Consider the following 11652-nt stretch of genomic DNA (forward strand, 5'->3'; position numbering starts at 1 on the left):
TGCCCTACCTCAGGCATATTTATAAAAATAGCATTTCCTCAGTGCCTATCACAGCAAATGAGGATTTAAGTTATGTGTTAAGTTACTTGAGGTTTGGCAACTTGTTTTGTGAGAATTCTTTCTGTATTTTTTTTTAAGAAACAGTGATTCCAAATGTTTTTTGTGAGCAAAACCTTTTTCTAATCTCTATCCAGTACTGAAATCTTATGAAAACATTGAGGAAGAACAAAAACAGAGCACTCTCTGCCTAAATCCCTATGCTGGCAATGTGTGTAGGCTGATTCTACACAGACATTGGCCAAGATCCTAGAAACTGGAATAGATTCTGTGGGTCAGGGTTAAGGCAGCATAGGATAAGGAGAACCAGAGAAGAATCCTGTATTAGGTAGAACTAAAGTTAAACACCTAAGAGACCAAGTTCAAAGGATGTAAACAGGATCAGAATTTGGGCAGCCAAGTGGAAAGTTTTGAGACATACAAAAATTGATAAGAATAATAATATTTCAAAAGAGAGAAGAAAGAGGTGGTATGATTTCTGAGAACAGTCCTCATATAACACCAGCTTGGCATCCCATGGATAATTCAGAGAAAACTTTATTCTAGGACTCATTTAGTCTCAATATTAAGGCATGAAACTCTTGAGGCCTCTACTCAATGCCATGTGTATTGAGTCCTCTCCACTCAAACTGGTGAGACCATGAACTATTCTTAGCTTTTTGCGAACCCCAGGAATTGTTTGGCCCATTGCTTTCTGATTCTTCTTTCAGTGACCTCAGTGAGTTTCCACTTGTGCGTATACTGACTATTACTCAGCCAAAGATTTGAGGGGACGTCTCTGTAGATCTCTGGAGCTCTCTCTCAGTGCAGTGGAGTCTCCCTCCTTCTCTCCAATACCCTCCCACAAATTCTAGCTGCCTAGATTTTCTTAAACTGATCTATCACTTCAATGAGGTAAGATCACTAGGCTTGGCTTTGGTTTTCCCTCCCCGTACTGTAATCTGGAAACTGACTCCAGGAAGAAAATTGATAAAATCACGAACCTTACCTCATTTGTTTACCTTCTGTGAGGGTTTACAGTCCTGGACGATCTGTTGTCTGATATCTGAAAATAGTTGTTCCACAGATTTTGTTTGATTTTCTAGCTATTTATGATGGGAAGGCAATTCCTGTAGTAGTTCATCCTTGTGGGAGAAAGTGAAATTCTTAACACATGTTAATAATAAGCCAGCTTTCACATTTTGTGGTCTGCATTCATTTGTAAAGAAATCTGGTTTTCACAGCCAAAGGTGATGATATGAAGATACTTGACCCCTTCTTCAGAGCCAAGTCTATGTGTAATGCAAGCATCCAGAAGCTCTAAACTAGTTTGGTGCACTTAGTTTTTTCCTCCCGCCTGCAAAAACAACCCCTCAACTCAGATTTTCTACCAGCTCAACTCCTTCCTGTCCAATATTCTAAACTTTCCTGACTCTATCTTAATGTCTTCAATTTCTGTCCTGTGCTACATTCCTATTCTCCACTTCTCAGATCAACTCATTCAATCTGATGTACCATTTGACCTATCTTCTAGCTTAAGTTCTTTCCTTACCCCTTGCATCAGGTGGCAAGCATTACAAGTGACATAAAATCCAACTTAAATTAGTTTTCTTAAAACAGAGTTTACTGACTCTGTTTATTGACTAGAAGTCTGGTGGTAAGTCAGGATTCTCAGCTCCTTGATTTAGTGACTAAAAGATGTCCTCACTCTTTTCCCCCTAGCTTTATTGAGGTATAATTGATAAATAAATATTGTATATATTTAAGGTGTACAGCGACGGTTTGATATACATATACATTGTGAAATGACTACCACAGTCAAGTTAATTAACACATCTATCACCTCACATAGTTACTTTTTGGTTTTGTTATTTTTTTTGGTGTGGTGAGAACACTTAAGACCTACTTTCTTTCTTTGCTTTCTCTTGCATATCAGCTTTATCCTAAGGCCAATTGCACTCATAGTAGCAATGGCTGCAGTGTTCTAGGCTTCTTATCTGAACAAAACATTTTGGAAGTTGAGAAAGATAAAGAGAGATTTTTTTCTTAGATGTTGCCAGAAAATATCTTTTCCACTTTCTTTTATCCAAATCAGCCCATATGTCACCTCTGAACCAAAATCTTGGCCAGGTGACAGGATTATGTTGCTGCATATGCAACCCCTTCCCTAGAGACAGGAGTGAAGTCAAGTTCCTACAAACACATGCACTGAGTCAAAGGAGTAGATACTCAAACGAAAATCAAGTGACCAAAAAAAAAAAAAAAAAGAAAAGAAAATCAGGTGACCAAGAGAAGGGGGAATGAGGAAGCAACCACAATGGCCACTATACCCTGAACTTTGTTTTTCAGAGCTCCCTTGGCTCCACGTTCTGAAATCCATATTCAAGCCTCTCCCATACTACTTCAGAGTCTGACCCCAGACCAGAGGGGGGCTTTAGAATAAATAATATCTTGGAAATAAATTTATTTCATGACCTTATTTCTCTATAGGGAGCTACATATATCTGTAATGTACTATATATATCATCACTGAGGTGAAATAACTTCAAATACTTAATTCAGTACTCAAATAATTTATCTTCTCTGTGTCTCATTTTCCTCATTTGTAAAATGGGAATAATAATTGTACTTATTTATGGAATTTCAGAAGAAAATAAGCTTAATGTATTAATACACATAAAACATTGAAACACGCCTGAATGTAGAAAACATTCAATAAATGTTCACTACTTATTTGTTATTTTTATATTATCATTTTTTAGTAGCAGTAATACTATTAGTATTGATATTTGAATATGTGACAATATACAGGTCCATTCATGATGTGACTCAATTAGAGACAATTATTCTTCCTATATTCATCCCTTAGGCATGTCATCCCTTTATTATCTCAAAGCATATATATACATAATACTATCCCAAAGCAAATATAGCCATGCCAACTTTGTTTCCCTTGAAATTTATAAGTTAAAATAAATTATGTTGACATGGACAATACCTAAAATGGCCTTTTTGGTTAAACAAAATTGTGAATACATTTAACAAAGGTTTGATCATACAAATGACCTATAGTAGTTACTGAAAGTTAATTTTAATGTTCTATAAAATAAATAATAAAATATATAAATGGCACATTCCAAACAAGCCATGATAATGGGAAATCCCCAACTCATTTCTAGTATTTGAAAAGGTAAGGATTCCTAAGAAGGTGGGTTTCAAAAAACCTGAGACAATGTTAAGGAGGCAGCTTGTTAATTAAAGAGACAATCAGATGAGCCAAATTTGGACAAAGATGGTAAGCCCAGGGGAAAAAAAATTTAATTTTTAAAATGAAGGGAAAAAGGTAGAAAGAGAGAGAAGGGAAAAAGGAAGAAAGGCAATAGAAAACATCTAGGGGAAAAAGATCTGGATTTGTTTCCTGAATCTGCCACCTACCAGCTATGTATTCTTGGGCAAATAACTTAACCTTTCTGATTCAATTTATGCACTCTTAAAATAAAAATAATAGTACCTACATAATATTGTGTTGTATCGGTTCTAACATTTTAACATCTCTGAAATGAGAAAATTATGTCTTATAATCTATGGAATCTTAGATTCAATGAAATGTGGTAGTACTATGATGAGCATTGACTAAGATACTGTATGTAAACACTTAGCACAGTGTCTGGGCAATCTTCTTATTTAACTTCTCTGCCTACACTTGTAATTTCTTAAATTAGAAAACCAAAGTTATTTCTCTTAAGTTAAGCAGCTTGCCCAGGGTACAAAACAAAATTTGGAAGAAAGAATATCAAAATGTCTACTAATCATTAACAAAATTAAATCAACAAGAATTAGGTAAGCAAGCCCTAAAACTGACTGCAAAGTGAAATAAGAATATAACTCCATTTGAAATAAATAATATGACCTTAAAAAAAAAAAAGAAAGAAAGAAAAGAAAAGAAGAAAGAATGCAGGGAACTGGGACTATATGTCCTCAGTCTAAAGAAAAATGTATTAAAAAAGAAAAAAAAACCTAGGTAACTTTAGAATCTAAGTACCTATGGCTCACTGACCAAGTCCAGATCACTGCCTGCTTTTTGCACATAAAGTTTTATTGGAGCACATCCAAGGTTTTTTGTTACATATTGTCTATGGCTGATTTCTGTAATGGCAGAGGTGAGTAGTAGCAGCAGAGGTAATGTGGTCCACAATGCCTAAAATAATTATCTGGCCCTTTACAGAAAAAGTTTGCTGACCCCTGCTTTAGAACATAATTGTGATAGCTAATTTTGTATGTCAAGTTGACTGACCACAACATTGTCAACTTGAGGTGCCCAGACATAATTTCTGGGTGTGTCTGAGAGTGTTTCAGAACGAGATTAGCATTTGAATCAATGGACTCAGTAAAGTAAACTACCCTCCTCTATGTGGTGGGCATCATCCAATCCCTTGAGGGCCTTAATTGAACAAAAGGCAGAGGAAGGAAGAATTAGTAGTCCCTTTTTTCTTGTTTCACTGTTTAGCTAGAGCATCTCATCTTATCTTCCCTGGCCCTTGCAGTGGAACAATTTGAGCAAAAAAAAAAAAAAAAAAGTAGTATTGAATTATAACCCAAAGAATAAAATAAATATTCATGGGTCAATACCAATATAAACAAATGACTTAATAAATAAATAAATGAGAACAAATTGAAGGGACAAATATACCTTAGAGAAGATAAAATATTTCAAATAATATATGTAGATATTCCCTCCTTCAAGAAGTGGAGCTTAATTTAAATCCACTTGAGTGTGGGCTTCTTTCCAAAGAAGAGTGTCTAGCTTCCAAAGAATAAAGAAAGGAAAGGGGAAAATAGAAGACTTCAGTAGAGAAATCTAGCAAACACTGCCTTAAGCAAGTGATCAAAGTTAATGTCATCAGAGATGAATCAGGTTAATATCATGCACCACCTACATATAAGGCAATGAAAAAAGCACCTTACCTCTGTGGTATCCTTCCCCCAAACCCATAACCCCAGTCTAACAATGAGAAAATATCGGACAAATCCAAAGTGAAGGACTATCTACAAAATACCAGACCAGTAATCTTCAAAACTGTCAAGGTCATGGAAGCAAGGAAAGACTGAGAAACCACTATAGATCAGAGGAAATTAAGGAACTATATTGTCTAAATGAATTGTGGTATCCTGTATTGGATCCTAGAAAAACTTGTGAAAGGCAAATAAATTCTCTAATTTAGTTAACAGCAATGTTCCAATGTTAGTGTATTAGTTCTGACAATTATATTAATGTAAGGTGCTAACATTAGGGGAAACTGGGTGAGGAGTATACAGGAACTCTCTCTCTACTATCTTTGCAATTTTTCTGTATATCTAAATTATTCCAAAATTAAAAGTTTATTTTAACAAAGACTGACAATAACAAAGAACTATAATACATTTAAGAAAACAGGAATGCAAGAGTACATACAGATAGTAAACATAAATGAATGAATGAGTGAATGAATAAGAAAGAAGGAAAAGCTCATTCTAACTGCAGAATATCAATTGATAAGTGTAAAAAGAATGATAGAGTTAGAAAATTCCATTTTACAACCATCACAGAAATAATTCAAGCAATAATCAGAAAAAGATGTTATAACTATTGGGTGATACTTTAATGAGAAAAGGATACTCATACAGTGTCAGAGAATCTTCCCACATATTACTAATTTCTAAGGGAAAATGGTTAATGTCACCAATAATGGGACAATTGACATCACATACCCTTTAATATGATGCACTGAGAAGGACACAACATCACTTATATAATTTTCCTATCAAAAATTCCTAGCCTGGATTTACTCATAAGGAAACAGGCAAACCCAACTGAGAGACATTATGTAAAACAACTGGCAGATATTTTCCAAAAGTATCTATGGCATGAAAGAAAAAAAAAGATCAAGGAACTACTACAAGTTAAAGGAGACTACAGAAGCATAACTACTAAGTGCAATGCATAATCGTGGATTAAATACTGGTTTGGAAAGAAAAAATATTATATTACTATTGGTTCACTCTAATAAACCATTCAATCTACATCCATTTGTAACTGAATGAGTTCTGCCACACATGATGCAGAAAACAGAGCCAGACAATCATGTTCAAGAATTCTAGGAATTAACACTGAAGAAATAATTAAAGACACTCCAAAGAGTTAACAGTGTGAGGATATTCATTGTAACTATTTATAATAGCCAAAATTTCAAAAGTAACCTAAATGCCTATATTTAAGATTCTTTAGGTTGCAAGTGACCAAGAACTCAATTTATAAGGGTTTAAACAAAAAGAAAATGTGTTGGCTCTTGTAATTAAAAGAAAAAAAAAGGCAAGAAAACAAAACCAAGAGAGGCAGGCTTTAAGGCTGTATTCAGGTTCCAACAGTGTCACCGGAATGACTCTTTTGAGTCTGCTTATTCTGAGGATCAGCTTCATCTTCTAACTGGTCCACTTAATGGTCATCATTTGAACACCACCAAATTCAGAGCACGAAAATCTTCTTTTTCCCAGAAGTTCTGTCAAATGTGTTCTTGCATCATGCTAGCTCTAACTTGGTTACATATCCACCTTGATCCTGATCATATGGGTTTGCTAAAGCAACCTCATCCAAAACATATGGCTAAAATTTGGGTAGTAGGAATTTACAAAAGAAATGTGGGATACAATTACCACTAACAGGGAGAATTGACACTATGCAAAAGACAGGGATTTACTATGATGTCTAGTGATAAGCCAATGCTTAAATATATTATAATACATCCATTAAAATTATGTTGAAGAAGAATATTTTTCCATGGAAACATTGCCATAATGTATTGACAGACAACAAGCACTAACTAAAAGAATAGAAAACATTTACAACAAAATATTAATAGTGGTTATCTCTGAGTAGTGGGAGTTCATAAATCCTCTGAACTCATAAGCAAAATTTTGTGTGTAAAAGCCATTTAGTATGGATAGGCTTCACAGGATTCATCTGGTTCTCAAAGAGTCATATAGTTCCCCAAAAAAGGATAAGAATAAATAATTAGGGCACCCTTGCAATTTTGAAGTTGAGAAAACTGGGGTTCAGAGAGATTAAATGCCCTCCTCAAGGTCACAACAGTCTGCTAAATGACGGACCAAGGTAAGAGTCCCAGTCTTCAAATCCCTGAACAGATACTCTTTCCATTTTGCCATGATGCCTTAACTTAGCTCACTGGGCATTATGTCCCAGGTTGCAACTCCTTGCAAATTAAAATTCTACTGAAAGTTGTGAACTAGATAAACTATTCTATTTTTAAATGTATTGCAAAAGTTAGGAAGTTCATAATGCAAAAGGAAGAAACTAAAGAGAGCAAGTTTTCTCAAATTTGGATCCATGGATCTCTTAGAATGTGCCATGGACTAATTCCCAAGGGTCAACAAGTTCCTTTTGGAATATTTTTATTTCTATTTTCATTTTATAATAATCTAAAATTAATATTCTAAATCATCTGATGATTCCTAGTAGAATATAAGCTCTGTAAGGGCAGAGCCTTTTTCATTTTTAATCACTGCTGTATCCACAGTGTCTAGAACAGGGCCTGGCACATAGAAGTATCTGGTATATGAATTACTAATGAACAAATAAATAACTAATTTCTGCCACATAACTTCAGTGCTCATGTCTGTGTTACATTTACACTGGCACTAAATTGTATGCTTTAATTATTAAAAGCTAAAAAGAAAAGGGAAAGATAGATTAAGTAAGTAAATGATATGGCTGCACTTAGTCGAGGCCAGATAACATCCCAGTTTACTGTGCAAATAAATAAAGGAAACTGGTTAAACAGTTGAGTCATGATATGGCACTATTAATTAAGTGTGACAAATTCAAAGAAACCCATCGCATAAGACAGGATCAAGTAATAGATGATTTGGTTTCAGTAAAACAACATCTTCCAGCTTATTAAGTTAAATTAAATTTTTAGGTCTTTTATGTTTAATTTATTGATGTCCTTCTATTTTGTAGAAGCTACAAGCATAAGACGTGTATGCTTAATTTTATGTTCTTAAATATTTACATAATTCACAATAAATAATTTGACCACATCAGGCATCTAACATATCATTTCCTCTAAAAGTTGTCTTTGTATTATTCAAGATTTTTTAAAAACATTTATTTATTTATTTATTTTGACTGCACCGGGTCTTAGTTGTGCCACACGGGATCTTCGCTGGGACATGCAGGATCTTAGCTGCAGCATGCAGACACTTAGTTGCAGCATGCATGTGGGATCTAGTTCCCCAGCCAGGGATTGAAGCCACGCCCCCAGCATTGGGAGCATGGAGTCTTACTCACTGGACCACCAGGGAAGTCCCTGTATTATTCAAGTTTTAAAACCAATAAAGTAGTGTTAGCATGAATCAAGAATTAGGAATTCAAATCAGTTTTGTAACACTTACTGTATAACCCAGAGTTTCAATACCACTGGGGTTCCATTTTTATTCGTAAAAATGGGATTAACTTGAAAAGTATTCAGCAGAGTAGTTTTATTAATCATAAAGTTAAGAATCTGAAATAACCTGGAAAAACATTGAATCCAACCCATCATTTTCCAAATGAGGAAGCTCAGAGGCATTAGGGTGACTTGCCCAAGGCCACCTAATAAGCCATGGTAAGAGTGGGCTGAGAACATAGATCTAATCATTGCATCCACTGAAAAATGCCAAGCATTGTAAAAATACCTCTTAATGATAATGATACTTTAACTCAACAGCCTATTGTTCTTAAATTGATTCCTGGGCACTGTTCTTGTTACATTCTTTAAGTACAAAGAAAAGCAGCAGTACTGTTCTGGATTTACACAATCAGATTTGAGGGCTGACATTATTGTAATTGCTTGGTCCTTGAGTCAACTGGCAATGCATCAACGATTAAAATCAAAAGCATGTAAGGAAGCAGGAAGATCTTGGCAATGCATAAATGCACTTAGGAAGAAAAGTCAAATTTGAACCTATCAACCTTGGCAGTTTTCCTTTAAGAGAACACAGAAAAGCCACAGTGGCCATGGAAATTAAAACTGTGTTCTAAATGAATGAGAGATGCTGCAAAACTGAGGAGCTGAGGAAAGAATAATAAACAGCTAAAGCCTCTATATACCAATCAGGGTTTTTAAGATACATTTGGGATTCCATGTAATAGATGAAGCATTGGAGTGAATAATAAGACCAAACTATAAGAATAGTTCTCTTCTCTTTATCTTAGACCAATCAGTGTGATAGTGCACAATTTATATTTAAATGTAAATTTCAAAACTAATTATGATTTCCAAATAGCAGATGGTAATTCAGTTAGAAACACAGTCAAAAGAAAGATTCATTCAGTTTGCTTAAAATGTTTTAGCAAACAGGTTGAAAAACAAAGTCCATACTGGTCATGGGTTTCAAAAAGTACACTGGAAGCTGTGGACTTCCCATGGATATTCTAATCAATTCAATTTAATTAAGGTCCCAATTGAACCAGAATCTTCTGGTTTCTTGCTGAAGTTACTCTGAAGACTTACAGAATACCCATGTCACCCCATTCCCATAGGAGTTCCTCTCCAGAAACAGTTCGGCCAGTAGACGATACAATGGCTTTCTTTGCCAAGCATCTTAGGCCTGTCTTTATAGGTACCGTACACTATATCATATACCCTAGATGTGCTGGAATGGTCTCAATCTCAGTTTTTCTATCTCATTATCAGAATCATGAGTCACAATATTTTGGCTAGGGAAACGTGATCTCTATGACATGGCACAAAAGTGAACCAACAAGGCCCCCTTAGGGGGCTCCCAAATATTTGAAGCAGGCCTAGAATTTGGCATTAAAGATGAGTTCCTGGTTAACATCATGTAGAAGCCAGTTGCATAGAAAGAGGACCAATGGGCAGTGAGGTAGCATGTTACTACTAATTTAGCAACCAGCAACTGGTGAGTCATGAGTACACTCCCATTCTGAAGACATTGCACTTAGCTAGCTTTACCATACGTATCTGCTACCAGTGTCTGCAATATTTGTGTTCAAAGAACATTCTCTAACTGAGGCACTATGTTCATCCAGCAACACCAACGAAAATGAAACTATGATATTTATAGAACAATTTCATTTCTCCCTGTAAAATAACTCTGGCATTCTGGATTTCTCATTGCTAACAGCACCTATATTTAGGGAGAGAGAAAATATATCTATAAACTTTAACTTTTGTTATCACTTCTTTGCTTTTAAAGGGAACTAACAATTATTTGGAAATATTCAGCTGATTGCTTCCATATGACAAATTTTGTTTTCACTAACGGAAAAGCCAAACCAAGGAGAGCTCTGGTATACAACTGTCACTCAGCCAGCTATGGATGGCCTTGACACTCATAATTCAGGTATTTTCTTTGGGAAGCTGATTTTGAATTTTTCTTTCTTTTTTATTTTTAAATTTTACATCCCTGCCTAGAAGGAATAAGCACAGCTCTCCTACATCTCAGTTATGTCATGAGACTAAAAAGACACTATTCTGGGATGAATTGTGTCCCCCCAAATTCATATGTTATAGTCCTAACCCCCAAAGTGACTGTATTTGGAGACAGGGCCTTTAAAGAGGTAAGTAAGGATAAATTAGGTCATACGGGTGGGGTCCTAATCCAATATGACTGGTGTCCTTATAAGAACAGGAAGAAACACCAGGGGTCTGCTGTGCACGAACAGAGAAAAGGCCATGTGAGGATACAGCAAGAAGGTGTCCATTTGTAATCCAAGGAGCAAGGCCTCAGGAGAAGTCAAACATGCCAACATCCTGCTCTTGGACTTCCAGACTTCAGAACTGTGAAAAATAAATTTCTGTTGTTTAAGTCACCCACTCTGTGGTATTTTGTTATGGCAGATCTAGAAGATTTATATAGATGCCAAATACTCAATACCAACTAGATATGCCTGAAACCCCTCTTTAAGTACTCCTCTTAAATATTTTTAAAAAGCAAAGAACTGAGGCACAAGTACATGACATTTGGGACATTAAAAACTAGATAGAAGCACACAGTCTTACTGGCTTAACGTGTTAAGTAAAGGCTCCAGGTTAACCACAACATCTGGAAAGAAAAGACATCCCAGAAAGAAGAGAACCAGAAATGAATGTCCAAAATTCTGTGTATAAACTCTGCCCAAATCTCTGGCCAACTCTTGAACAATGTTTGCACAGGACAAATTCCAATCAGTCTAGATAAGGCTAGAAGAACTGAACTTAAATTTCAGCTATTGCTCTCTACAGAAAAGACTAAACTTTCAGTCTGAGCTGAGCCAAACTGATAAAACAAAAGACATAAATATATTCAAAAAATAAATAACAGGAGTGATATTACCAAAAATGGCAGAGTAGAGAACTCCAAAACACCACCCCACCATTAAAGCAATGATTAAGCTTAAAAAAATGTCAGAATCAACTTTTTCAAAACTCTGGAATCAAAACCTTGCAACATCCAAGAGAACACTTATGAGGAAAAAAACTACTGAATTTTGTTAAGAGAGGGTTGTGGCATTTTTCACCTAAAATCTCCCAGCTGCTAGCTCAGGTGGCAACCATGAAGATGGTGGCCCAGACTCTT

The sequence above is a fragment of the Mesoplodon mirus genome (assembly GCF_964341445.2).
Source record: "Mesoplodon mirus genome assembly, chromosome: 6".
NCBI lineage: Eukaryota > Metazoa > Chordata > Mammalia > Artiodactyla > Ziphiidae > Mesoplodon > Mesoplodon mirus.